Consider the following 23656-nt stretch of genomic DNA (forward strand, 5'->3'; position numbering starts at 1 on the left):
GATTTACTAATATAATTTATTTTATTCTTATATAAAAGGAATTTTAATAAATTATGCTTAGCTATTGAAAATAGGGATTATAATCTTATATTGATTTAGACTTGAATATCCAATCAATCTTTAGCACCATTTTAGATTTACCGATTACAGATAGCACTATAGATGCTAAAGCAGATCAATCTATCAACTACACACTTGCCTTGAACGTATGAAGTAACCAAAGCTGATTTCCAACACTAAACCTGACATAACCGCTTGTCTTGGGGCTTGGTATACATGGGATCGGATTCTTCAGACAGGTCTGGAAGGTAACGCCTTGTGTAGATTATTTATCACATTTTCTCTCTATAAATTTCGACCCTAGAATAGTTCGTGATTTACATTTCATTTTTAAAAAAATAAAAATAAAAAAAATAAAAAAATAAATAAAAAATAAATAAATAAGATCTATTGTTTAATTAGGATGTGGCTGAACAGGACTTGGTGGCTAAAACCATTAAGGCTTGATTCATAAAGACTCCAATAAAAGAGTTCGAAACAGGACTTGGAGGCGGCAATCTTCAAGGCTCGCTTTCACAAATAATTCTTGGATATAGGTCAAAAAGAAGTGAACAGAGCTTGGTGGCAACCACCATTAAGTTTTGATTCATGGAACCCTGTCCAATTTGGGGTCACTGATCCTGCAATGGAAGCAGACTTTGACTCAAGAGAGAAAATTAGAGAGAGGGAAATTAGGAACTAACTTTTACCTGCAGCTCTAGATACTTGTCTGAAATCCTTGCATCCTATGATCGATACTCCCAAGGTAAAGCATTCACTTTATATTTATGCTAAGAAATGAAGTCATTAGAGGGGATGTCAAAAGGGAATTGCTGAGTTGTGTTAGAAATGGTTGCTAAGCTAGGATATTGCATAGTGTGCTTCTGTGATTAGGACTTTTTAGATATGGTTGCAAAATTGTTGAGGAAAAGATTTCTATGGTTTAAAATCTGTAAGTCCCTAATATTTTCAAACCTCTTTCAGAGAGACTGCCTGTATGTTTTGCTTGAGGACAAGCAAAAGGGTAACTCTGGGGGAGTTGATATACCTTGGATTTGACCCGTTTTCATCCATGGTATATAGGTGTTTTACTATATATATATCTATGTTTTCTACTCTTCTAGGTATGTTTTCAGGTTCAGGTGCATTTCGGAGTAAAGCTATGACTTTGGAGCATTTTGGAGCTTAAAGGACATTTCACCCAAGCTGACCATGTAGAGGTCGACGAGAGGAAGAACAATCTATCGATACACATCCAGTGCTGTCGATCGACATCATGAGATGCCTCGACAAATGAAGATTAATATCGATCGAGTACACAAGTACCATCGATCGATGTCGAGACATCGGACATGCGACATTTCGGATCCAGCAGACTTGAAGCCCTAGTCCAAGCCAAATTACGAAAATGCCCTGAGGAGTTTTTAACCTAGTAGATTATATACTGCCTAAATGTTTTGATGGCAGGGAGAGCTTTTCGTTACAGTTTTACTTTGAGAGAGAGAGAGAGAGAGAGTTTTGGAGAGAAGATCACTTGTGATTGGAACTCCTTTTTTTTATTCTCTTTTCATCTATACTATGAATTTCCATTTCTTCATTGTCATGAATTGCTTTGCTATGTCTGAGTAGTTCATTTATTAGATCCAGGGTTCATATAGGTTTGTGGGATTAGCCCCAAACTATAGATCTGCCTTGTTGTGATATTCATGATAGATTTGTATTCATTGCTTGTTTTAGCTTTGTTAACTAGAACTTGATCATAGGATTGCATACTCAAGCACCCTTATTATCCCATCCTGACATCTATCTATCATATTAGGACTGCTAGAGAGGGCTAACCGCCAATTTAGTATCTTAATAGGGCATATCATACTCGCGCATAGGCCTGGCTAGAACCCATCGATCGATGTCCTCAACTGACTATCGGTCGACGTAGGTAAAGGTGTATCGATCGACGTCCCTATAGGACCATCGGTCGACACTCTTTCGTTGTCAACATACTAACCGTTGAGACATGAGATCTAGCTTGTTAACCAGTGAAACATGCGACAGCTGATCACTGAGTTAAGCGGTTGAGCTCTAACATATCATGCATGCAACAAATAGGCATCTATAGATACTATAATCTCCAACACCTGAATAGTGGCCCTGCATCTAATATCATTTCCAATCAAGTTACATTTACTATTTACTTCGCTTGTTACTATTGCTATTTCATTTAAACATTTACAACTCTTATAACTAATAAACACTAGATTTAATTGTTCCCTAGCTCCTTGTGGATTTGATCCCTAAGTACTACATCTGAACCTCTTTTGATGAGAGTAACACTCCTTAGGGTAATTTGAGTGGTATCAGCGAGGCCACTTCTCCGGCTCCGGTTCCGACTTCTCCGGCTGAAGCGCCGGCTTGTGTTGCTGGTCATCTCTACTTCCGAGAGAAACTAGTTCGTCGCCAAGCCGAGAAGGAACTGGTTCAAGCTGGCTCCGAGTTCCCGTCTTCTTCTGCGCGGGTTGTTGCCCCAAGTCATGGGACCGAGGTTGTGGCTCCTCTTCCGCAAGCTCTACCTGCCGGATCATCCACGACTCCGATCCTTGTCGAGGACAAGGAGAGGGCCGCTGACTCTATGCCTCCTCCTCTGGCCAGGAAAGAAATCGTTCTGGCGTTGCGTGCTCCTAGTGCTGTTCCGGTTGCTCAACCTAAGAGCCGGAAGAGGAAGCTTGTCAAGAGTGGTGATGGGGAATCTTCGCAGCAAGGTGGATCGAGCCTAGTTCGGGACTTCGCGGAAAGATTTGTCTCTCACTTGAATTCTCGATCGTTTCGTGTACATTCTTTCTCAGACTTAGTCTTAAAATTTTTTTTGTTCGCAGTTCATGTCGTTGATCGATGGGATGATCAGCGAGTGCGGTTCTGAGACCAGTCGCCTTGCCGGAGAGTTGGTGGAGCTCCAGGGTAGATGGTCTGAAACCGAGGCCATGCTGACGGCTGTCAAGGACTCTCATTCCGCGGAAGTGTCGAAGCTCGAGGTCGCGATATGAGAGCTCGAGAGGGACCTCGGGAAGACGGCGAGTTCCTTGCTTAAGGAGAAGAAGGCCAGGAAGGCCAAATCCTTGGAGGGGCGTCGGCTCCAGCGTCAGATCGAGGGTGATGCGGGACTAGCGACCCGCGGAATCCAGGAGGCCACAGATGCTCGCTTGGCAAAGATTTATGCTTCCCTGGGTTCCCTCGAGTGTATCCGGAGCAGGGACTTAGCTTTGGCGATGATTGAGGGCGGGATGGCCGTGGTTTGGTCGTTCCAAAGTAAGGCTCCCCCGACCTTGGAGGCTGAAGAGGCCCGACTGTCCGGCTGTAAGGGAGATATGGCGGCCGTGGATGGAGATTTCGATCTCATCCTAGCTGACCTGAAATCCGCATGCTTCCTTCCGACGTGTTCAGAAGACCCAGAGGGGAAAGACCCGATGGTTGGAGAAAACAGAGGTGATGCGGCTCCAGGCTCGGACGAGGCGACGGGTGAAGAGGGGGCGTGAGTTCTGAGGATGACTTGGGTTAGATCTCTTGCGAGAGATTTGTTTTTATGTTTTTATGTTTCGGCCTTAAACGGCCTTATTTCGTGTTTCGGGACTAGCCGCGTGTGGCTTTGAATCCCTGCCGCTCTGCGGCTTTTTGTGATGAGATAATCAAATGGTACTTTTTTATGAGTTAGTGTACAGTGGGGAAGGAAGGTGATGAGTTGTTGTCTCATATCCTTCTTTGATTGTGAAATGTTTCATTCGAGATTTGTTTCGAGAGTTCTTCCGCGAGATGTAGGCTTCGCGGGGGCGCTGAAGATGTTGAATATAAACATAGAGGCATGGTTTAGGGATCTCGTATCTTTTGATATCATGCCTTGAGATGTTAGAGACCAGTGCGCTGGGTTTAGGGCAAGACCTAGGTTTACTTTCGGTTTTAAGGTTTGTGCGGTGACTAGCCGGCTATCATTTTTCCTGTTGCGATTTCTTCCTGATTCGTACCGATTTAAAGTCTGCGATAGGTTCTCGGTTTATACGACTTGTTTGATACGAATCGAGCATCTCTCCGGAGACAATTTTTAAGCTAACCGGAAGTGCTGGACCAAAATTTCAGATTTCTTTTATAGCGCTATTATCCCTGTGTCGGATGTACGAGAGTCATCTTTGCGAGATGACTATGTCTGTTTAGGACGTTTGCGAATTCGATGCGATCAGCATCGGACTTGGCGACGGATGTCGCCGTTTTGAGTTTTGCGCAAAATATGTTGTTAAAGTGTACTTTGTACATAAAAATTTGTTGTCAGAGGTTCCGCTTTTCGTTGTTCAGAAGAAATAACTCTCTGAGGCATCTCTTGCAACGTCTTGCGATGCTAAAGGTTGCTTCTTCCTAACGGTCAGTAGATAGTTTGCTTGGTTAAGATGAGTCGGAAACATCAGGGTGTGGTCAGATGTTTTCGAATTTAGGAGTATACGAGTATACGTATCCATTCCCCCCCTTTTTAACAAGGGGGGACAGCTGAATTTGTCTTTTAACAAACTGCCTACGTACTCCTTATGGAGATCAAGCCGTCTCGTAGTTCGGTGATTGCGAGTTGGTTTGTTTAGTGATAGTATTTTTTGAGATGCATCGCGTTCCAGGTTCTAGGAATTTTTACGCCTTGCATGTTGGCTATTTCGTTGGAGCCTGGTTGGATGACTTTTTCGATTATATAGGAACCTTCCCAGTTTGCTCCAAGTTTTCCCGCGTTTCTTTCAGCGGTGTTTTGGAATACTTTGCGAAGGACCAGATCTCCTTGATTAAAACTACGATTCCGTACGTTGGAATTATAGTACTTTGCAGCGGCGTGCTGGTAATTTTGGATTCGGATGAGCGCTCGATCTCGGCGCTCGTTAATGAGATCGAGATCATCCAGGAGCATGGCATCGTTGAGTTCCTCCCGTTCGGGTATTAACCTTCTTCGGACGCCGGGGAATTCTACTTCCGCGGGAATCATGCATTTTGTGCCGTACACCAGAGCGAAAGGAGTGTCTCCTGTTGCTCACCTTGAGGTTGTACGGTGAGACCAGAGGACTCCTTCAAGTTCGTCGGCCCACCTGCCTTTTTCTGGCCTCTAAGTGTTTTTTCAGTCCGTCGAGAATGGTCTTGTTGATTGTTTCAGCTTGTCCGTTGCACTGCGGATATCTGGGAGTTGACATGTTGAGTCGTATCTTCCATTTTTCGCAGAATGCCTCGAACCGGGTGGAGATAAACTGACACCCGTTATCGGTTACGATCTCGTAAGGAACTCCATGCCTGCAGATGATGTTTTTCCATACGGAATTTTCGACTTGGACATCTGTTATACTTGCGTACGAGTCCGCTTCTACCCATTTTGAGAAAAAATCGGTGAGGACTAGAAGGAAACGCTTTTTCTTTGAATTATGAAGAGGTCCGACAATATCCATGGCCCAACGAATAAAGGGGCAGGGCGATGTGATGGAGGAAAGAACTTCGGCCGGTTGTCGGATGGTTGGCGCATGCCTTTGGCATTTTTCGCATTTCTGCGCGAACTTCTCGCAATCTCCGATCATTGTTGGCCAGTAGTATCCATGGCGTTTGATTTTCACGGCTAGCGATCTTCCACCGGAATGGTTACCGCAGGAACCGGAATGTACTACCTCCATTACTTCCCTTGCTTTTTCCCCTTCCAAACACGTCATAAGTGGTCCGGAGAATCTCCATTTGTAAATCTCGCCGTCCACTGTCACGTAGCGTGCGGCCTGTGTTCGGACTTTGCGGGCTGCCCATTTTTCGGTGGGCAGTTGCCCGTCAAAAATGTAGTCTCGAATTGTCTGAAGCCATGGGGTATCGCAGCCGTAATCAGATTGCTCTGATTGCCGTTGTATTGTAATTTTTTCCTCCTCGTCATCTTGACCTTTTATGAGATTGACGACGATTGGTGGTCCGATGCTCGGATGTTCGATGAACTCGACTGGAATTACCCTTTTAAGTCCTGGGTCGGAACTTGACGCTAGGGCCGCGAGGGCATCTGCCTGGACGTTCTCGGAACGGGGGATTCGCGTAAGGGCAAAACAGTCAAAGTCTTGAGCTAGACTTTGGACCAGTTTGAGGTACGCGTCCATCCGTTCGTCTCTGGCTTCATACTCTCCGCTGAATTGACTGGCCACTAACTGGGAGTCGCAGTAAGCGTGGAGGTTACGTATTGTTAAGCCGTGAGCCAAAGGTAGCCCTGCGATGAGTGCTTCGTATTCGGCCTCGTTGTTTGAGGCGTGAAATATCAGCCTGAACAATTGTTCCAAGATCTCGCTCGTTGGAGATGTGAGACGGATTCCGATACCCGATCCCTTCTTGGATGAGGATCCGTCGACATGGAGGAGCCAGGTGGAATTTGGTTCCTCGTTGGTTATGGTCCCTGTTGGTAGTTCGACCAAGAAGTCTACGAGCACTTGTGATTTCGCGCTCGTCCTTGGTCGGTACTCGATATCGTACTCGCTCAATTCGAATGCCCACTTGGCCAGTCGGCCTGACTGACTCGGGCTATGCAGAATTGTCCGTAGGGGAAAGGTCGTGAGGATGACGATCGTGTGGGATTGGAAATATGGTGTTAGTTTTCGGGCCGATGTTACGACCGCGCATGCTAACTTTTCCATTGACGGGTACCTAGACTCGGCATCCAGCAAGGTTTTGCTTATGTAGAAAATAGGTTTCTGCTCCCCACGTTCTTCCCTGATCAGGACCCCACTTACGGCCGTTCCTGACACAGCGATGTATAAGAATAAAGGCTCCCCTTCCACGGGTTTTGCGAGGACTGGAGGAGTAGCTAAATAACGCTTCAGCTGTTGGAAGGCGTTTTCGCATTCTTCTGACCATTCGAATTTTTTATTTTCTCGCAAGACATCGTAGAAGGGCAGACACTTGTCTGTTGATCCTGAAATAAATCGGTTAAGCGCTGCGATCCTGCCGGTCAGCGTTTAGACTTCCCGCTTATTCTTTGGAGAAGCCATCTCGATTAATGCGTTGATCTGTTTTGAATTTGCTTCGATGCCGCGGTATGTGACCAAGTAGCCGAGGAATTCCCTTGATGCCACAGAGAATCTACATTTTGTCGGGTTGAGCTTCATGTTATGGGAATTTAACTGCACAAAACATTCCTCGAGATGTGACACATGATCTTTTGCTTTGAGGGATTTGACGAGCATGTCGTCGATATAAACCTCCATCGTTTTTCCGAGTTGTTTGGAGAACATTCGGTTCACGAGTCGTTGGTAAGTCGCGCCAGCGTTTTTGAGGCCGAAGGGCATTACCTTATAGCAATAAGTTCCGCGATCGGTAATGAACGCTGTCTTCTCGCGATCGTCGGGATTCATCCTAATTTGATTATAACCTGAGAAGGCATCCATGAAGGATAAGAGCTCGTTGCCCGCTGTTGCTTCTACCAATCGATCGATATGTGGTAGAGGGAAACTATCCTTTGGACATGCTTTGTTTAGGTCGGTAAAATCCACGCAAACTCGCCATTTCCCCTTTTTCGTTTGGACTACTACAGGGTTGGCGAGCCAGTCTGGGTATCTTACTTCTGTTATCGACCCGACTTTAAGCAATTTTTCGACCTCGTCGTTTACTGCGGAAGCACGTTCGGGTCCTAGCTTCCGTCTTTTTTGCTTGACGGGTTTGAACGTTGGGTCGATATTCAGCTCGTGACATGTTATGTTAATGTTGATCCCTGGCATATCTTCCGCAGCCCATGCGAAAGTATTGAGGTTCTTTTTAAGACAGGTTACGAGTTCTGTCCTCAAAGGCTCGCGGAGATTGGCTCTGATCTCGACGCAGCATTCTGGGAATGCTTCGTCGAGACAGATTGTTACCACGGGTTCGCATGTTGGCTTGCGTTTTTCATCTAGGGCCGCGATGTTACTAGATTGCCAGAAGAGTTCCGCTGAATCCTGATTTCGCGTATCTTTGCTGGAGATCTTTCTCTCCACATTTCTAGGAGTGATCTCAAGGACCGGTCTTTTTCGTTTTAGTTCTGCAGCGAAACACACCTGTGATACTCTCGGATTTCCCCATATTACCTCAACTCCGTTAGGGGTTGGGAACTTGAGGCAAAGATGGTACGTTGATGGGATTGCACGCATGGCGTTCAACCATGGCGTCCCCATGATAACGTTGTAAGATGCGGGACGGTCAACGACTAGAAACTCTGTGATTTTCGTCACGGTTCCGGCTTTGACAGCGAGATTAATCGATCCGTAGGCCATGGTTGTTTCCCCTGGAAGTACCAGCAGTGGGCTAGGGTATTTCGTGACTTCGGATTGATTGATCCCCATTTTTCGAGAGTATCTTTGAAGATGATATCGGTCAAACTTCCGGTGTCGATTAGCACCCAAGCGACGTCGATATCTTGAATCGTCAACTCGATAACAAGGAGATCGTTTCGAGGTTTGGCTCGATCGACCGTTGCTCCCCCCTTGAATGAGATGACGTTCGCGCACGTCGAGTCTTGCATATTGTTTCTGATCGTCGAGTAGCTTTTGCGGATTAGTTTGATCCGTACCCCCCCTCCTTCTACCGCCAAACTGTGGGAACCGAAATTTGCACTGTCGATTTCCGTTTAAATAAGGAAACTAGGAAAACCCTAATTTCCCAGAGGACCCGGATATCTGCTAATACCACACGTCAAGCAATCAGAACACGAGAATAACAACGATAAAGTATAAGAAATCGAAAAGAGAGCAAAGTAGATCTTAGTCCGAATTTGCGTATGAGCGTTTACAACAAGGTATAAGCCTGGGCTCGAGAGCTGTCGGCGAGAATCCTAGTTCTAGCAACCTTAAGACGGCTAAACCTAATTGAGTCGCAGCTCGAAATAACAAAAACGGAAAGTTGCCTCAATTACTCTAAGTGCTAAGTTTGCTCTGAAAGTCTCCCTCCCATGCCTCTCGCCTAGGACTCCTTATATACTTGGTCCAAGGTCGGTTTACGCTTTTACTCTTCTGCCCTTAAGCCGTCATATCATAAAATGGTGATATTCCATTTTTTCCGATCTTCGTAATTATCCTTAAAATTTCGTATTTATCCGCGGAAACTTGACATTTATCCTTCCTTGCGCGCCAAACGTAAACCGTGCTATGGTTTACGGGCTTTTTGTTAAGAAATCGCAGGGTGGGCCTCGAGTCATGTTTTAGGTCCCTTTGGGCCGTCTTCGACTCGAAGCGTTTACTGCGACTTCTTTCGATAAAGAACGAACTTTCCGCGATTTCAGTCCGCAAAGTTTGATTGATGATTTAGGATAGTGGAAAACATGAACCGAGTTCGCTACGGTCTTCGGGAGATAGCATCGAAGGTTTGACGAGAATGCATGGACTGGTGTCATATCAATGTTTCGGAAGAGCTCGGTCGCTTTGAATGTTAATTTCGTCGCAACCGTTTTTGAACCCAAAATCTTATCTCCATTTGTAATCATAACATGTCCATTAGTTGGTTCTATATCCTTAATGAGATTAGTATCACTAATCATATGATGAGATGCACCATAATCAACAATTAATGGCTTAGATATGTTGCTAGCATTATGACAAAGTATTATTGGTGATCTAAATGCATTGAACTTATGATTCATCTTAGCATTTCTAGCAAAGGTGTACTCAGTTCTAGCATTCTCATTACTCCTAGTCGTATCAATCCTAGCAATATCAGCAACACAAGGAGATATTTCTATGGTTTTAGCAACCATAGATCCACCAAAAGAGTACCCATGAATGTTACCATTATCCTTGAGCATTTTGATGAGAGCATCCATCTCGGATCTTCTAATGAAGTCATGATCATTGCCACGGGGGTTAGGAGCTCCTGAGTATGTCACCAAAGCCTTGCCATCACCTTCACGACCCTCTCCCTCAGCTCCTCGGTTAGACGGCCCAACTCCACTCGTTCCCTCAGATGCATGAGCTCTTGCTTCTCTTTCCTTCATGAATTTAGCTGGCTTCAGGTGAGGATGAAGTATCCAGCATTGGCTCTTCTTGTGTCCATGCTTCTTGCAATGATCACAGTTGCCATTGAACTTCCTATCCTCATACTTTCCGTGAGCTGCTTTGTTGGGTTGTGGAGTCTCATCATGATCAGATTGCACAGCATTTGCAAGAGACAACTCCCCCTTGCCTCCAAGCCTTGCTCCTTTTGTATCTGAGCACACGCATCCTCAAGATCAGGGAGCTTCTCAGACCTCAACATGTGCTTGATCAAGCCATTGTAGCTTGGATTCAAGGTAAGGAAGAGCCCAAAGACCTTATCCTGCTCACGCCTCTCATTTAGAAGCTCCGGATCAATTGTGCTTGGCCTCAGCATCTCCAACTCAGACCAAAGGGACCGGAACCTTCCCAAATGCTTAGTGAACTCCATGTCCTCTTGAGACAAACCGTTAATTGCCATCTTCACTTCAAAGACACGGCTCAGATTGGAGGTGTTTCCATACACCTTCTTCAGCGTGTCCCACAGCTCCTTCGCTGTCTCACAGTAGCTGTAAGCATCCAAAATAGCCGGTTCCAATGAGGCATGAAGAACAGACATCACCATCATATCCTCTTGCTGCCACTTCTCAGCTTCAATCTCCGAGACACTCTCTTTATCTCCTCCTTGTGTAATGAGCTTTGGAGCCTCACTAGATGTGATGTGCTTCCATAAACCCTTGCTTCCCACAGCAGTCTTCACCATCCTAGACCATACTAGGTAGTTACTAACCTTGAAAGTCACAGCAACCTTCATCTTTGTACTGCTTTCCATCTTCAACAGTTTCACTTCAATAACTTGTAAAACACTTGATCTTGAGACTTAGAACCGCACCACCAGCTTCAATCACCTTGTATCCTGTCTTGAATCTTCAAAGAACCTCCAAAGAACCAGATAAGATCTCCCAATATTAGCTGAAGCCCCCTTGATATCAATTCTTCCAAGAACACTTCAAACACACTCACTTGATCTATTAAAGCTTCAAGCTTGAATCTTTAAGAGAAAACACCAAGAACTCAGATTGAAATCAACCTGGCTCTGATACCATATGACTTTTGAGTACTGTAATGGATAATCTGAGTTTAGATGAGAATAGAAAAGAGATTTGAGTAGATTGAGATATAATGAGAGATTAAGAGACTAATGGATAATCATTGTTAAATGTATGGAGATATTAATTGTTTAGAACTGTCTAACTTTCATTAATGAGATTAGGATACAATATATAGTAAGGAGAAGACACTAGGGTTTTGAGATACAAAAGGAACAAGCATGTGAAGTCAATGGATATGGGAGGAATGCTTTTGAATCTGTCCAATGGGTGTGGCCGCGTGTGTGAGGCGTCTTTGCTTTATGCCTTATCCTTTCCAGACCATGACAGGCTGTCACGCACGCTCCCCTTCCTTTCCCAATGGTCTGATCTCCTTAGATAAGTGTCCGAAGCCTCTTCTCATCATACAAAGTTACTCGGGTAACTTTGTTTCACCATGGTCGAGTTACCTCGCGCATCTTGTACGGCCTGGTACAGATGGCTCGCCTTAGCTCTCCCCAACTCCCTAAAGCTCATCCTTTCTCCATCTATCGTAGTTCCTCATGTCTCCTTTGCTCATATACTGATCTCATCTCAACAGGAACTACAACAGTTTTTAGTAAGAACCCTAGTTCTAGGCGTCTAGCTCTAATCTTTAAGTCTCAAAGTGTCGATCTCTTGGTTTAGGGTTTATGTTCCTTTTATATAGTCTTCTTAAGGTTGGCCTTAGTTGGTTGGAGTAGGTTAAACTCTTCCATATTCAGAAATATGGAAGGTTATCCTTATCGGAAGCTTTTCTTTTCCATGGGAAGGGGGCGGTCTCAGGGACACCCTGGGTACTCCGTAGCGGGGAACCGGGGTACCTCTTAGCAGGGACCCAGATGTCGGTGTCTTGCCTGGGGTCTGGAGGAATTTAATACCTGAGTATTTTTCCCCAAAAATGTGGTTCGCAAACCATCAGACATAGCCGGCGGTTGATCCGTCTGAGTCTATGGTTCGATTTGTTTTGTTGGTTACCCCATTTCCACTTTCTGATTACTTCATCATATATTCTGAATCATTATGGTGTAGTCTGTTCGATCAGACTTGATGGCACTGAACCATGGCCTTGGCCGGTTCAGGAATGATGTCCATGGCCTTAGTCGGGCTGTTAATGATCAGGATCCATATGGTCCGGGTCGATTCATTGGATTCTGATTATGGAAATCTCTTAGTTGGGATTTATCATGAGTTTTAGTGAATTTTAATTAGTTTTTTGGAGTACTTTCAAAATTGGTCCGATTTGGGCCTGATGAGTAATTTGATTATTAGTTATGGAACCAGCCATGCAATGATAGATCCTTGTGTTAGGTTATCTGATCATATGCTTGTGTGTTGTGTTTGTGGTTCCATGTACAGACTTGGACCGTGGTAAAGGAAAGGAACTGTGAGGACTCCAGCCGTGGGAAGATATGTGGTGATTGGGTCATTGTTGATAGATGTGAAGTACTGATAACCTATTGTGCTTGTTGTGAACTTATTTATATCACTCAAATTACCCTAAGGAGTGGATTACTCTCTCAAATAAGAGGTTCAGATGTAGTACTTAGGGATCGAATCCACAAAGACTCTAGGATTACAGAGTAGATTATGGTCTTGAAATAATCTAGATTAATTGGTTTATAGGTTTTAAAGCAGTAAATGAATTGGTGAGCAGAGTTATTGCTCGATTGGTTTGTTTTGAGGTTGTTGACAGTTGGGAGAATAGCTAGATTTAGGTATGTTCTCAGGTATGATAAGCATTACTTAAGGTAGATTTTTAGGGGTTTATTGATACTAATTGTTCTTGAATTCAAACTAAGATATAATCTATTTGATTGTCTATTTTGGATCTCGGATTTGAACTCTCATATCGTAATTGCGATAAAGTGTCAATCGATAATCTGTTATGAATATCGATCGATACACCTTTCAAAATATCGATCGACAGGGCTATTGCTGTGTCGATCGATATTTTTTCCAGAAGGCTTTACGAACGGGTTTTATTTATATTCTCTAACTCACTAGACCAACTCTCGTCTGTATCTAGTCAGTTAGATCATACCTAGCTAATTTTCAGGTATTGAGTCAAGCAATGGCTTGATCTCAATTAATCCTAAGATTTAAGATTTAGGGTTTATCAACCCTAATCTTAGTAATAAGAACAACTAGATGAAGAACTAATTAAATCATCCTAACAACAATTTAAGCTAGCAATACATATATCAACCTATATAAGAAACCTAAATCTTACAATGAGATTACTCAGACATATTCATAAAAGACATGGTTATGATGGTCTGAATAATATTGCAATAGATAAATAAACAGAATAGAGTAAAGAAACAAAGGGAATTCAAGATCTTCCCTCTCTCAAGGTGTACAGATCTCTCTCTCCAATCCTAAGCTCTCTCTCTCCAGAATAGTATGAAGCATAGCCGTCAACAATGGCTTAGAAAACAATAAAATAGGATTTCTGGTCGTCCAAGGGTATATTGGTAATATGTGGTGACTTCTGGGCCTAAATTGGTCATAGAATATGCTTGGCCCGTATTATGGCATCCATATCGATCGACGCCAAGAGTTCTGCATTGATCGACATACGTTCCTCTTCTCGATAGCTTCGTCTCACGAGGTAGACTGACCACTCTTCAGTAAAACAGGCATAACGTCTGCTACAAGATGCTGATTGGCCTCAAACTGTGGCGCTGGAAAGAAAACGCAAATATCTATCGTGTGTCAAAAGATGAGTTCAATCTAACGGTGGGAAGGTCTCCATTGCTAAACATGTGATGCGTCTGTGCAGTTCTGCACCTCAAAATGCTCCAAAATCACCATATTTCTCTAGAACGTACCTGAACCTATAAACACTCTAAATAGACTCTATATAGTAGTAAATATATATTAAAACACTTATAAACCGTGGCTAAAAGTGGGTAAAATCTATGGTCTAGCATTTATGATAGCCTAGAGTGTAACTTGTGTATTATGAATGTATGAATGATGTATGGATCTCGTTTATTATCTATGAAACATCGATTTGCCCTTACTTGAATCTGATTGTCTAAGTATGATTGAATTAACCTCAAAACTGTGATAAATACTTAGAAAATATTACACCTGAAATCGGAAGTAAAGGAGTCAAACTGAATAGAAATGTTTAAGTAAGCCGCGGTCTGGTTGGGTTGAAGAATCCAGGATCGGGTCTTACAAGTTGGTACCAGAGCATACTTGATTCTAGGATTTGTTTGGGTTATTGGGATCACCACACGTTCGGCTATTGAGACTCACGGCAAGGGTGTTGTTCCCTTGTGTTGATTGCTTGTTTGTATAATCTTAGGATTGGATTGAGGTTCTAGTTTCTGTTATGAACTAACCTTTGTGTGTTGTGAATCCTAAGGGTACAAAGAGGAAGTCTAAGAAAGGAAAGGAGGCTGCTGGACCATCCAGAAATGTTGAGGCTGATGGGGTTAATCAGACTCAAGTGTTGCCTACTCAGGTGTTGCCGACCCAGACAGGTCCGGTCAACAATGAAACCGGATTGTCGGAGGGACCAATCCTTCCAACTGAGATTCATATGGAGGATGCTGGAGATCAACGTGATCAGAACCAGGAGCATGAAGCTGAAACTTCCCATACTGATGAACGGGTTGGTCTTAACACAGCAGGTGGTGCTGATGATGTTGAGACTGGTTCAAAAGGGGAAGTGGCAGAGCCATCCATGAGGGAAGTGCTGGAGGCTGTGAAGCTCATGGGAGCATATATGGTGACACTGACCCAGGCGTTCACACCTTTGGTGAATTCATCTGTGGGTCAGCTTACTCCTCCGGTTCGTGTGGCTGCACAGGCTACTGGTGAACGTTTAAGATCAGTGGCTGAAGTGGTAGAGCTCGAACCACCGGACAGAGTGGTGCGTAAGGTTGATTACCTGAAGGTTTTGGAGCACATCTCCAAGTTGGGGACCAAGCACTTTGCTGGAAGTGTTGATCCCACTGAGGCGGATGAGTGGAGGAGCAGGTTGGTGTGGAACTTAAGCTCAACTCGTTGCCCTGAAGAGTACAGGAAGGACATAGCTGTTCACTTCCTGGAAGGTGATGCTAACAACGGGTTGTTGGCGCTGGACACGCGTACCAATGGCACCATTTGGCGTTTTGCTGCCTTTGAGGTTGAGTTCAACCACAACTACTTTCCCGCTGAGGCGTGGGATCGTTTGGAGTCTAAGTTCTTGGACTTGACTCAAGGCTGCAAGACGGTTCGTGAGTACAATGAGGAGTTCAACCAGCTCAGGAGTTTTGCGGGAAGGGAATTGGAGGACGAGGCGGTTCAGGTCCGTAGATTCATCCGTGGCTTGAGGGTCAACCTTAGGACCTACTGCTCGGTCCGCACCTTCCATACTGTCTCTGAGTTGGTGGAGAGGATGGAAATCCTTGAGGCTAACCTTGCTGAGGAAGCCAAAGTGAAGTCTAGAAGCCATGACGCTTCTGACGGATCCGGTGGTGACCGGAAGAGAAAGAGGGACGCGGCCGACGAGGGTAAAACCTCAAGTTGTAGGCCTGAGTGTCCCAAGTGTGGAAGACACCATGGAGGGGAGTGCTGGAGAGCCATGGGTGCTTGTACTCGTTTTGGCAAGATGGATCATGCGGCTCAGGACTGTCCGGGACCAGACCAGAGTCAGGGACAGGGTTCGAGTGGTGGTGGTTCCTTTCACTGTCATGAATGTGGCAAGGCAGGCAATCTCCATAGAGATTGTCCCAAGTCACAGGGTGGTCAGGACAAGAGCCGTGGAGAGGCAAGCAAGCCTAGCCAGAACTGGGGTCACTCCTCCACACCAAGTGTATGAGCTGTCTAAGGACGCGGACAAGGCTAGACCGTTCAAGGCGATCACTGGAATGACTCTTGAATTATTCTTTTTAATTCAGTAGAATTACATGGTATGGAACCTAGGATGGTTAGATGCTTGAGTAATGATATGGAACCTAGAATGGTTGGATACTTTGAGTGGACCTTGAGTAGGAACCCTGAGTATTGATGGATAGATACTTTTAATGGGCCTTGTGTAGGGACCTTGAGTATTGGTGGTGTAGAAACACATGTATTTTTCGACCCTGGAGCTACACACAGTTTTGTGAGTTCAGGAATTATCGGAAACGGTTTGTTCTGTTTAGGAACTGAGGATGAACCTTGCATAGTGAATGCAGCTGGTGGCCAACTGATTGTTGGGGCCAAAATCGGTCACGACGGAATCAATGTCTGAAAGTCCGTAAAAATCAGCATAAACGTTTTTACGAAAAGTAATCTTCGTAAAGAAATCTTTACGAAGAGCCTTGCAGTAAAATATCGTCCAAATATCAATCGAACCACTAAATACCGATTGTCCGAAGGCAACGGACATGTATCCAAATCGGCCGCGGACAAGCTCGAGTATGGAAATCAGACCGCGGACAAGCCAAGCTCGATCGATACGCGGCGACCAAGCATGCACACAGCTCGGTCGCTACGTAGCGACCGAGCTCGAGCCAAAGCTCGGTCACTACGTAGCGACCGAGCGATCGTCCCGCTCGGTCGCTACGTAGCGACCGAGCTCAGCCAAGCTCCATCGCTACATAGCGACCGAGCGATCGTCCCGCTCGGTCGCTACGTAGCGACCGAGCTCGAGCCAAAGCTCGGTCGCTACGTAGCGACCGAGCGATCGTCCCGCTCGGTCGCTACATAGCGACCGAGCTCAGCCAAGCTTGGTCGCTACGTAGCGACCGAGCGATCGTCCCGCTCGGTCGCTACGTAGCGACCGAGCTCGAGCCAAAGCTCGGTCGCTACGTAGCGACCGAGCGATCGTCCCGCTCGGTCGCTACGTAGCGAACGAGCTCAGCCAAGCTCGGTCGCTACGTAGCGACCGAGCGATCGTCTCGCTCGGTCGCTCCGTAGCGACCGAGCTCGAGCCAAAGCTCGGTCGCTACGTAGCGACCGAGCGATCGTCCCGCTCGGTCGCTACATAGCGACCGAGCTCGAGCCAAAGCTCGGTCGCTACGTAGCGACCGAGCGATCGCCGCTCGGTCGCTACGTAGCGACCGAGCTCAAGCTAAAGCTCGGTCGCTACATAGCGACCGAGCGCTCACCCCGCTCGGTCGCTACGTAGCGACCGGGCTCGAGTCAAAGTTCGGTCGCTGTGTAGCGATTGAAACTTTCCGAACATCGATACGATACCAATCCTTGCATTCTCGTCAAACCTTCGAATGCTATCTCCCGAAGACCGTAGCAAGCTCAGTCCATGTTTCCCGATATTCTAATTCGTCGATCAAACTTCGCGGATTAGAAACCGCGGAAAACTCGCAGTAAACGTGTCGAGTCGGAAGACGGCCCAAAGAGACCTAGAACACGACTCGAGGCCCATCCTACAATTTTCCTAACCAAAAGCCCGTAAACCATAGCATAGTTTACGCTTGGCCCACAAGGAAGGATAAATGTCAAGTTTCCGCGGATAAATACGGAAGTTTTGAAGATAATTGTGAAGATCGGGAAAAATGGAATATCTCCATTTTTATGCTATGACGGCTTAACGGCAGAAGAGTAAAAGCGTAAACCAACCTTGGAGCTAGTATATAAGGAGTCCTAGGCGAGGAGCAGAGGAGAGAACTTTTTAGATTCGGAATTCTCTGCACTTAGAAACTTTAGGCTTTATTCTCGACAAGTTCGGTTTCTATGACTGGCACTCAATTACTAGACGAACTCGCCCAGGCAGTTCGATCTCTTGTCCAGCTCTATCAATTGAACTACGTTCGGCTTGATCCTCGAAAGGGGTACGTAGGCAGCCTTTAACAAGGTTCAGTCCGAAATCAATCAAAAACCTTTTATATATCTTTTTCGTCTTTTGTTATCGAGCTGCGACTCAACTAGGTTTGAGCTTTTAGGCTGCTAGAACTAAGTAACTCGCTGACAGCCTTTGCGGCCAAAGCTTTTATGATCTCTTGTAATGATCGCAACGCTCTTACGCGGACTCGAAATAAGATCTACTGTTTTCTCTAAACTCGTTTGTTATCTTTTCATGATTTTCCGCATATATTCGATCACTTGTCGTTGGCTCTCGCAGAGATCCGGGACCTCTGGGAAATTAGGGTTTTCCTAATTTCCTTATTTAAACGGAAATCGACAGTGCGAATTTCGGTTCCCACACTGATGCATTCACTAGGACGGCTTAAGGGGATTCCGGTTGTAATCAAAGACAGGATAATGCCTGCGAATCTGATTGTTGTCCGCCTTGAGAATCATGAAGTGATCTTAGGTATGGACTGGCTTGGAAAGCATAGGGCCACCCTTGACTGTCGTCGTGGACGGGTGCAGTTTGAGATGGGTTGTGAAGCCCCGGTTAGCTTCCAAGGGATGTGTCCGACCCTTGGAAATATAGTGGTGTCAGCAGTCCGAGCGGAACAGATGCTTGAGAATGGTTGTGAGACCTATTTGGTTACCATTACCACTAAGGAGGTCGTAGGGGGTGGTAATCCGGACGTGATTCCGCTGATCAGTGAGTTCGAGGATGTGTTTCGGGCGCTACAAGGCATTCCCCCTGATAGGGCTGACCTGTTCATAATAGAACTGGAACAAGGGACGGCCCCAATGTCAAAAAGTCCCAACCGCATGGCTCCTGCCGAGATGGCCGAGCTGAAGAAACAACTTGAGGAGTTGTTGGATAAGGGTTTTATACGCCCTAGTGTCTCACCTTGGAGAGAACCAGTCCTCTTTGTGAAGAAGAAGAATGGTAGCTTAAGGTTGTGTATTGATTATCGGGGGTTGAATCGGGTTACTGTGAAGAACAAGTACCTGTTGCCTCAGATTGATGAGTTGTTGGATCAACTCCGAGGAGCTAAGTGGTTCTCCAAGATTTACTTGGTCTCTGGATATCATCATATTCTAATTGACCCAAGTGATGTGAAGAAGACGGTGTTCCGAACCCGGTACGGCCACTATAAGTTTGTGGTCATGCCATTAGGACTGACCAATGCACCGGCTGCATTTATGAAGATGATGAATGGGATCTTCCGGGAGTACTTGGATGAGTTTGTGATTATCTTTACTGATGATATACTCGTGTACTCCAAGACAAAGGAAGACCATAAGAAGCATCTTCGGGAAGTGCTGGGACGCTTGAGGGAACATAAGCTCTATGCGAAGTTAAGCAAGTGTAGCTTCTGGCAAAGAAATATTGGATTCCTTGGACACATTGTGTCTGATCAAGTTGTGTCCGTTGATCAAGAGTAGATCAAGTGTATACGGGAATGGCCGCAGCTAAAGAATGCTACGGAGGTGAGAAGTTTCTTGGGACTGGCCGGCTATTACCGGAAGTTTGTCAAGGGCTTCTCGAGTGTGGCTCAGCCCATGTCAAAACTGACAGGAAAAGATGTAAGGTTCCCATGGTCTAAGGAATGTGAGAAGAGTTTCTCAGCCTTGAAAGACATGTTGACCAGTGTACCAGTCCTGGGTTTGCCTGAGGCGGAACAGCCTTACGTGGTGTATACTGATGCATCAATCACTGGACTTGGATGTGTCATGACACAGCACGGGAAGGTAATAGCCTATGCTTCACGACAATTAAGAAAGCATGAAGGCAATTATCCGACCCATGACCTTGAGATGACGGCTGTGGTGTTTGCTCTGAAGATATGGAGATCATATTTGTATGGTGCTAAGGTGCAGATACTAACAGACCATAAGAGTCAGAAGTACATTTTCACTCAGCCTGAGTTAAACCAAAGGCAGAGGAGGTGGATGGAGTTTGTTGCAGATTATAATCTGGACATAGCTTACCATCCGGGAAAGGATAACCTAGTGGCAGATGCCTTGAGCCGCAGGAGAGTGGAGGTATCAGCCGTGAGGGAGGCCGAGGAACTGGAATGGATGGTACGGTCACTGCATCTTAACGCTCTGGTTGGCCGGGACGAGCCATTGGGTTAGAGGCAGTGGAACAGGCCGATCTGCTTACCAGGATTCGTCAAGCACAAGGCTTGGACGAGAACCTAAAGAAGGTTGCTTCCAATGACAAGACTGAGTATCAAACGGCGAGTAACGGTACCATCTTGGTCAATGGAAGGATTAGCGTTCCTAATAACAAAGAACTGAAGGAAGAGATTATGAGGCAAGATCATAAGTCTAAGTTCTCGGTTCATCCTGGATTGAATAAGATGTATTGAGATCTGAAGAGGTATTACCACAAGGTAAGGATGAAAACTGATGTGGCCGAGTGGATGGATAAGTTTCCAACTTGCCAGCTCGTGAAAGCAGAAAATCAAGTTGATATAATTTGAGACTGGTCCAAGCCTAATGCTAAATCGAGTCAACTAAACACAAATCCACAATATCGTTAACAAAAGGCATGAAAGTCTACACTGGCGGTCCTAACCTCCATCGCCCAGCTATCCGATCATCCTTACCTAAAGCAACCTGCAAAAAGGACAACAGAGTTAGATGAGTAACCTAATGTTACTCAGTGAGTTACAATCACCAACTAACAAATACAACCCCTCCCTATCCCAAACAATCAAAAGCGAGAGGTTCACTTAACAATAAAATTCAATAACAATCCGAAAATACGCAGCAGATAATAATAGCGATATAATTAACGATATGAAATCATAACCGCTAATGACTTGCTAACCACTTAAACTCAAACTCAACTCAATCTAGGGTTCAACAACCCTCTACACCCTCTACACTATAACTAGGACCCTTTGTGACTTAGTGTTCTTCCTCTATCCTTGGCAATATCCTATCTCCCTACCACAAAGGCCAAAAGAAGGAATTTTCAACCGAATGCGGCCTACAGTACATTTGGGTCACTGTGCGACAGCCCCAGTACGTTCGGGCCACTGCCGGTTGTCACACGACGATTGCGGCCCACAGTACATTCGGGTCACCGCAAGACAGCCCACAGTACGTTCGGGTCACTGCCGGTCACTACCCCGTCGTGCAACCACTCAGCCATAGGCCATGACCCTGTCTCTCTGAGTGTTCTCGATCCAGCAAATAAGGGGTTTCCTTAAACCCGCTGGGTACGAGGTCGAGGAAACACTAATCCATCTCAAACATGTCTAGCATTGTGGGTTACACAAATGCTATATGGCCAATACACTCTAATCTACAACACTAACAACAATATCATAACTAAACAACTCAACCAGTTAGTCACTCCCTTACCAAGAGCTGACTAACCTCAATCAACAAGTATTAATTAATACACAAGCATTCATATTCGCTAACTAACCAATCAACCTAACCATTAGCATGCTACTATGATTCTCAAGCAATAACTAAGCATGATATCAACTCAATTAACTAATACTCAACTATTAACTAATCAAACCGTTACTCAGTTAGGGCCGGTCTCCTGCCATGATCCAACTTCCAAGTAACGGGAACCTGCATGAAAACAAGTCAGCAATCAATTGATCATAACTCACAGTTCTTTGGCTGAACGTGGCCTTGACCCCAAATCCGTCTTCTCTGATCCGAACCCTTTTCCCGACCTTCTCAAGTAGACCCACGTCTGGACTGGTCTTGAACAGATCTGATCTTCACTTGACTAATCTCCACTCGAACAGAACCTCTACTAGGCGCTGTCTCAAAACTTGCAGAAAATTTGTTCTTGAAAACTGCCCAAAACTCCCGAAAAGCTCAGAAACTCTTGCTTTCTTTTTAGGTTTCTCGCTCACGTTTTAAACTGGTTTTTGTGTGGTCTAGATGTGGAGAAATGAGAGGGATCGTGGGCTATTTATAGAAGACAGCAGCAAATCAGATTCAGGTTAGTGGTCGTCCGTGTGTCGCTCTCATGGCTCCAGACGCATGCACGGCGACATCTCGTGCTCCACATGTTCTTCAGCATGGCCAGGACACATGCAGAACGCCACCACTCCTCCAAGATTTCAGGCTGCATGACTGGAACTAATGCAAGACGCCACAGCAGCTCACACATGGCTGGCCGCATGCTTCGGTTGCATGCGCGGTGACACCTCATGCTTGGTCGATTCACCTCGTGCTTCTACATGTCAGGCTGCATGTACTGCTTCCTTTCATGGTGACACCTTGAGCTTCTATAGACAATCAGCTTGCTGGGCGGTTGACACCACGTTTTGAACATTCACACCAAGCCACATCGTGCTTCTCGGTCCATTCGTCTGATTTCGACCCTTCCGGTGAATTTTCGTCCCGCGATCAATCCCAATTTTTTTTTCTACGCTCTTTCTGATGCTCTGAACATTTTTAATAAGCTCCACTTGATCTCTGAAGTTGAGAGAAATATATTTTCCAAGCCTCTGGCTTCCTCGAAAAATTTCACAATACCAAAATTACGGTTTTTGCCCAACTTCGGGTCTTCATGTCGTGCTTCCAACACTGTCATGCTTCAGACGTCCTTTGGATCATTCTAAAACATTGTCTAACCATGGTCTAGTGGCATACTTGACTCATGGTTCACACAAAAACAATCTGATTGCCCGCGACTCGACCACCCAAAGATACTCTGCCATTCTCTTCTTTTTTTTACGGGTTCTTACAATGACTGTCTATGAAGCATATCTGGAAGCAGGCTTACGGGGCGTTATTCCTTCTCTCATAGGCAAAGTGTAATCCTTCTTCGGTTTTTGTCCTTCTCAACATATTCCCCTGACCTGGAGGACTTTAATGGCTATCCAAGTACTTGGAGAACTCCACGGATTTTCTGTCGGGGTGCATGAGATTTTATACTCTTATTACTTTGCTCCATTGGTGAACAAAGAGGGGTTCTATCACCTTCGATCTCGTGATGGCGCCTCCCTGGTCGAAGAACCTTCGAGGGGTGCCAGGGGTAATCATCCCTTTGGAGACGGTTGGAATAGCCGATACATGTTTGTGAAGATTAAGAAGCCGGTGGGTTATCCTACGTCTTGGCGTACCGTCAAGAAGTTCTTCTTCCTAGTTTTGAACTTTACCATCCTTTCGGGAGCATGATTTTGGTGTTTTAACTCTGGCTCTGTTAGATGTGTCTCGCCAGGTTTCCTTCGCTGGGGAAGTAGTGGCGAAACTTATAATGGGAATTCCTCAACGATTTCGGGGTGACCTGTTTGGTGAGCAGGGAGGCCTTGCGTCATAGTCGTATTTGGGGTAAGCCTTCCCCTTCTCTCTGGTAAGATTTTATCTTGTTTGTTACTTACAATATATATATTTTTAGGGTACGTGGCGAGGCTCCCGGCATCGGTTGTCTATGACGAGCATCAGAAGACTAAAGCGCGGAAACAGCGTCTTTCTTACACCCCTCCACCAAGACTAGTGAGGGCTGCTTTATTGGCTGGGGGTCTGTCTTCCATCTCATCAACAAGCTCCGAGATTACGCCTAACCATGACTTTCTGGTAGATGCTCATCGGAGAATGACTAGCGAGATACTCCTTCTTTCGTGGCCATGTACAAGACATGATAGCTCGCCGGGACCTACTTGTTCAACAAGTGAAAGCTGCGGCTAGATGTGAGCTTATGAAGGAATGGCTGGAGAAACGCGGGGAGCATTGGAATCCAGAAAAAGAGTATTGGTGTCATCT

The sequence above is a fragment of the Brassica napus genome, chromosome A5 (genome assembly GCF_020379485.1).
Source record: "Brassica napus cultivar Da-Ae chromosome A5, Da-Ae, whole genome shotgun sequence".
NCBI classification, from domain to species: Eukaryota; Viridiplantae; Streptophyta; class Magnoliopsida; order Brassicales; family Brassicaceae; genus Brassica; species Brassica napus.